General features: G+C 32.1%; 1 pseudogene; it reads left to right on the top strand.

Annotated features, from left to right (window-relative positions):
* Positions 1-1,091: 1,091 nt before the first annotated feature.
* LOC110693799 lies at positions 1,092-5,012 on the top strand (annotated as a pseudogene).
* The last annotated feature ends 1,127 nt before the right edge of the window (positions 5,013-6,139 follow it).

Raw genomic sequence — 6,139 nt, 5'->3', positions numbered from 1 at the left:
GCCAATATAGTACCAGTTTTTTTTGTCCGTAACAATGCATTCCCCATTGTCAAAATTTGCTGAATATCCTCGTTGAACAAGTTGCCCAACACTTAGGAGATTATGTGTCAAATAAGGCACATAAAGAACATCATGTATGTATTTTGTGTTATTTGCTTTGCTATTAACAGCAATGACTCCTCGTCCTTCGACGTTTGCCTTTTTTCCATCACCTAAGGTGACTTGATTTGCTACACCCATATCTAACTTGATGAACATGTCCTTATTTCCTGTCATGTGGTTGCTACAACCACTATTGAGAAACCATAAATTGCTAGACTTATTTTGTGCATCCATGCACGTAAGAAATAATTGTTCACCTTCAGCGTTAGCGGTGAAATTCGCTTCATTTGTATTATTTCCATTTTGATGCCAACAATCTTTTTGAGAATGATTTGAATTACGACATCTCTTACATTTAAAATAACATTCAGATGATTGATGGTTAGACTTACCACAAATACGACAAGAATTATTTGACCTTTGTTGATAATTTTGATATTGTCCGCGACCTCTTCCTCTACTTTGTCCTCGGTCACGGCTAAAATTTTGGGTACCACGGCCTCTACCATATTGATGTCCTCTTTGGCTTCCCCCTCTTTTCTCTGACTCTCCTTGACATTGTTTGTTTGATATGTTAAGTTGGGATTGAAACGCTTGATCTACAAGTTGATCGGTATTTGCATTTCTTTTCAATTTTTGATCATGTGATTCCAAAGATCCCATCAACTCATGCATTGTGAGAGTTGACAAGTCCTTAGACTCTTCTATTATAAATGTGGCAGAATTATATTTTTCTGTCATACTTCTTAATACTTTTCGAACAACTCTTTTTTCTTCTAATGTATCACCGAGACTTCTTATTTGATTAACTATTTCCGTGACTCGTGAAAAATAAACTTGGATATTTTCTGTCTTTTGCATGTCCAGGTTATCAAAATCTCTCCATAGATTTTGTAATCTAACAGCAACAACTTTTTCATTTCCTAGAAATCCTTGTTTTAATGTATCCCAAGCTTCTTTGGATTTTTCCAATCCATATAAGCGGGGAAATATAGTTTTACTCACGGCTGCATGAATATATCGTAAAGCAAGTGCATCTTTTTTCTTGTTTTCCTTGTGTAGTTTTTGTTGTGCTTCATTAGGATTTTCTGGAAGGTCTTCATAGCCTCCTTCCACGAGCTCCCATAAATCTTGGGATATAAAGAATGTTTGCATTTGACTACTCCAATAGTCATAATGTTCTCCATCAAAGATAGGAAGTGTCGGTTGGGAATAAGAGAAAAATGGTGTTGATGTACTGGAAGCCATGATATAATTATTCCGGCTCTGATACCAAATTTGTTGGAGACAACGGAAGTATAATGGGTGATTGGATCAGATTAATAAGTAATATTTATAAACTATATGAGAAACGAGTAGAGCTGCCGCACCTACTTATATTTATTCTTGAAAATAAAATAATACCGAAGAATATGTTTTCTTTTATTATATTCTCTTATATTGAAAATGATATCAATTACAGTTTATACAGGAAAAACTCATCCTAAATAAATAGTGATAGAAAATTTAGGAGCATTATATGCTTTACATTTTATTTAGGTTTTACTATTTTATTATTAGTTTTTCTTAATTTTACTTATCTTAATATAGTTTATGCATTGCACAATTAACTTTTATCTCACACTAGTCTCATCAGCATCAGCTGCCGAGGACTGTCTTCACCACAACGACATCATCTTTGCCAACCGTCCTCGCCTCATAGGTGCCAAGATCCTAGGGTATGACTACACCACCATTCTGTGGGCCCCATACGGTCCATTATGGCGTAACCACCGTAGGATCGCGGCAACTGAAATCTTATCCCCTCACCGGCTCCATTTGTTAGCTGATATACGATCCGAGGAAGTACGATCACTCGTTAAACGTATAAACGATCATGCAGCCGAAGGCCGGGATAAAACAATAGAGATTAAACCGGCACTCCTCGAGCTTACGAATAACATCATGATGAGGATGATTGCAGGAAAAAGGATATACGGCGAGGCGATAGAGAGCGAAGAAGGGAAGAGATTCAAGATGTTGTTGAAGGAGTTGTTGGCTATTGGTGGTGCGTTTAGTGCAGGAGATCTTTTCCCATTTATTAAGTATTTGGGGTTGAATAAGCCAGCTGAGAAAAGATGTAAGGCTGTATTTGTGAAATTTGACAAGTTTTTACAAGATGTGGTTGATGAACAACGAGGTAAATTAATGGAGGAAGAAGATGATGGTAAGAACAAGAAGAAAAAGAATTTGATTCAGGTTTTGCTTGGACTTCAGAGTACTGATCCTTCTTATTTTACTAATGAGATCATCAAAGGTCTAGTTCAGGTATGAGACTGACTATTTTGTTAATTTTTTATGCCTACTTTTGAAAATTCTTAAGTGTTAGAGTATATTATTATAGTGGGGTCATATTTGGGCTTATTAAAATAATTATTGGACTTATCTGGGCGTATTATAAATAGGTAGGCCCATTCCTTCAATTAATAAGCCACTGCTCGGCAATAATATGAAAATCTACGTTAAAATGGACTCCTTATTTCACTTCAAGTACTCATATTGGATTCTGGACACTCGAATATGGGTATGATGATACTGACCTACTTCATTTTTAATTCAAAATTATGGAAGTTTTTTACAAAATAGGCGAGTTGAATGCTTGAACACGTACTTGTGTCGGATATGTGAGTCCATATAATATAGATACTAGTAAATATGATGTGAATGGATAATTAGACCAAATTACAGGGTAATAAATGAAACAACCGATTAGATGATGTCATTTATTAATTAGTTAATTAGTATATCGGATGTTTAGTAGAATTCCAATTTTTAAGTAGCAAATACAAATACCATAATTAACTTAATTAATTTTTAAAATGAAAATTGTTTATATAGATGAATATTACACAAGTCAGTGTGCGGTCCGGACGTTACATTCAATTACTGCTTTAACTTAATTTTTTCTTTAAATTTTTTTTTTATATCATCATTTTTTTCATTTTGTCAAATATGTATTATAATTGTGGTATTATGATTGATGAATTAATAAAGCATAGCTTGTTGAGTATGTTGGGCACAAATGTTAAACATATTGTTACTACTTAACATTTTTACAGAATTCTACAAATTAATAAAGAGTATAGGAAGACAACTTTTAATCCTCCATTATTTGGAAAATGTTTAATTTTTTTCCCAAGTTGCATATCTAGTTTTCTTTTTTATTTTATGCTATATTTGTATTTATTTATAAAGGTGACATGATTTATAATTGGCTTAATTGTTAAGGACTTTGATCTTGTTTTCCTAAGGTTTAGTGTTTGAAACCTAATAATATGCTTTTTTATATTAATCTTTCAATAATGGCAGAAATATTTTGTCAAGTGGTGATGACGTGTTGTAAAGTGATGACATAGTACAATGTTTGTTAGGGAGGAAATGACGTGTCACATAACCGATTTTAGGAACGTTTTTCAATATATAAATTGTATTTATATATAAAGATGACATGCATGATCTATAGTTGGCTAAGATGAAAAGGAGTTTGATCTTGTTTTCTTAAGGTTTAGTTTTTGATACCTATGATAGACTTTTTTATATTAATCTTACAAGCTTGTTAGAGAGGGAATGACATGACACATAAAAGATTTTATAAACGCTTTTTAACATATAATATAAGTATAGATTTTGACCATCTTATTGAATATACTGAGTATAAAACTTTGACCATCTTATATTGACATACTAGTGAAAATTACATCATACAAGACAATATGCAACTTTTTCCAACATCTTTAATGTGAAATTTCTCAATTTTACCAGATATTATTACTAACCGGGACAGAAACATCATCAAGCACAATCGAATGGGCAGTAGCATTGTTACTAAAACACCCTGAATGTTACAACAAAGCAAAGAAAGAAATTGATGAGCACGTAGGACGTGATCGCTTGATTGAGGAGCAAGACATTCAACATCTTCCTTGTCTTCATTGCATAATAAACGAGACACTACGAATGTACCCTGTCGCGCCCATTCTACCACCACACGAGTCCTCAGAAGATTGTGTTGTTGGAGGGTATCACATTCCTAAAGGTACCATGCTAACTTTGAATTTATTGGCCATTCAAAATGACCCTAAAGTGTGGGATGAGCCAAGTAAATTTAAGCCTGAGAGATTTGAAAATGTCGAAGGTGATCGAGTTGGATATCAGTTCATGCCCTTTGGCTCTGGGCGGAGAGCTTGTCCTGGTGAGAACATGGCAACGCGAGTCATTGGATTTACTTTGGGGTCGTTAATACAATGCTTTGAATAGGAGAGTGGTGAGGAAGAAGTAGACTTTGAAGAAAAGGTTGGAGTTAGTATGTGGAAAGCCAAGCCTTTGCAAGCCAAGTTTAAGCCCCACAATGAAATAATCGAGTTAATTTCTCAAATTTAAATAATAATTTAGGTTATGTGTCACGTAGAATTTTATCTAGTTTGAATAAAGATTATATTATCTTATAAGTGCTATATAATGACGTTCAGCAAAAAAATATGTACACATACTAATTTGAACACAGTCCTCATGCTTGTTATGTTTACAAATAATTCATAAAAGAAATATATGTACTTTTAAAATATTCATAAATTAAACGTCACATGCATAAGATAAGAAACATCCATGCACTAATGATAGAATTTCAACAAGAATAATATTTTTATTGGCTATATACATTGTCTTTCAATGTCATTTTAGGCCCGGTCTAATGGCCCCCACCTAATTTTGGGCGGACTTTTGGTGGAAATTTTCAAATCGAATTCAGGTCATGTCTGACCCAATCCAAATTTTTTTATTTTTCCCTCAGGCATCACTACTAACTTTTTTAATTATCTATCCCTACACCTAGAGTAGGGAACTCTACCTGCACCCCCATCAAAACACTACATTAATCCCCCTATCTCCATACCCAGAGCATACTAACTGCTTTTACCCACTATATATACAAAAATAATGAAAAAAAAAATCAAAACCTCTATTTCTCAGCCATTTTCTCTCTCCTCACCCATTTCTCAACCATTTTCTCTCTCCTGATCAAAAGCTTTCATGGCAAAATTGTTACAAAATTATCATAAATCATCACAATAAATTGTTCAATCATTTCGAAATTCAACAAAACAAAGGTGAAATTCGAAAATAGTAAGTTATTTCGTTCAAATTTGGAAAGAAAAAGAGTAGAAACACTAGGTTTTTACTAATTTTTTGTGCAATTATATTTTAGGAACATAATTGAAACAACAACCATGGAAAATGTATCAAACGTAGGTATAATACTATAGTTCTAGTAATTTTTGTTCAAAAGTTATTTTTTCTTTTTTTTGGAAGGAAACAGTTTCAGATGTTAAAAACAAATATTTTGGAGAGATGTAAGTATTAATAAATTTAGTTCGTAGTGATTTTTTTTATTATTTTTTTAATGAATGTTCATTTTCATTTTGATAAATGTTCATTTATATCTTAGTATATTGTGATTACTGTCATACACATATTAATAGATGATTAATATAATTAAATGTTCATTCATCGATATTCATTTCCTTTTTGATAGTTTCAAGATAAGAGTGTTTATTTACGTATGTATTTTATGTGTACATTCATTGGTCATTATCTTTCATGGTCATTTTTAAACTAATATATGTTTACTTATATATTAATAGATGTTCATATCTATATTTAATTACGTAAATATGTTCATTTATGTATTATTAGTTGTTTATTTTGATATTAATAGATGATCATTTTCACACTAATATATGTTCATTTATATCTAATTGATGTTAATATTCATATCGATCATATAAAATTTTATACTAATCCATGATTATATTCATATGAAAATGAGTTTATTTCAACATTTATTTTTGCTCAAATCTAATAATACGGTTTTTTTATTAGTTAAACAAGAATCGTGCATATAGTGAGTTATACCACACAATAGCAAGGAAAAAAGTAAGGAAGATGACAAAAAGAAAGAAACCAAGAAGGCATGGAGTCATCGATCAAAAAGAACCAGTAA

The sequence above is a fragment of the Chenopodium quinoa genome, unplaced genomic scaffold (genome assembly GCF_001683475.1).
Source record: "Chenopodium quinoa cultivar QQ74 unplaced genomic scaffold, ASM168347v1, whole genome shotgun sequence".
Classification (NCBI taxonomy): domain Eukaryota; kingdom Viridiplantae; phylum Streptophyta; class Magnoliopsida; order Caryophyllales; family Amaranthaceae; genus Chenopodium; species Chenopodium quinoa.
Note: the sequence above shows the minus strand (reverse complement) of the source record. Positions and strands in the feature narration are given on the sequence as shown.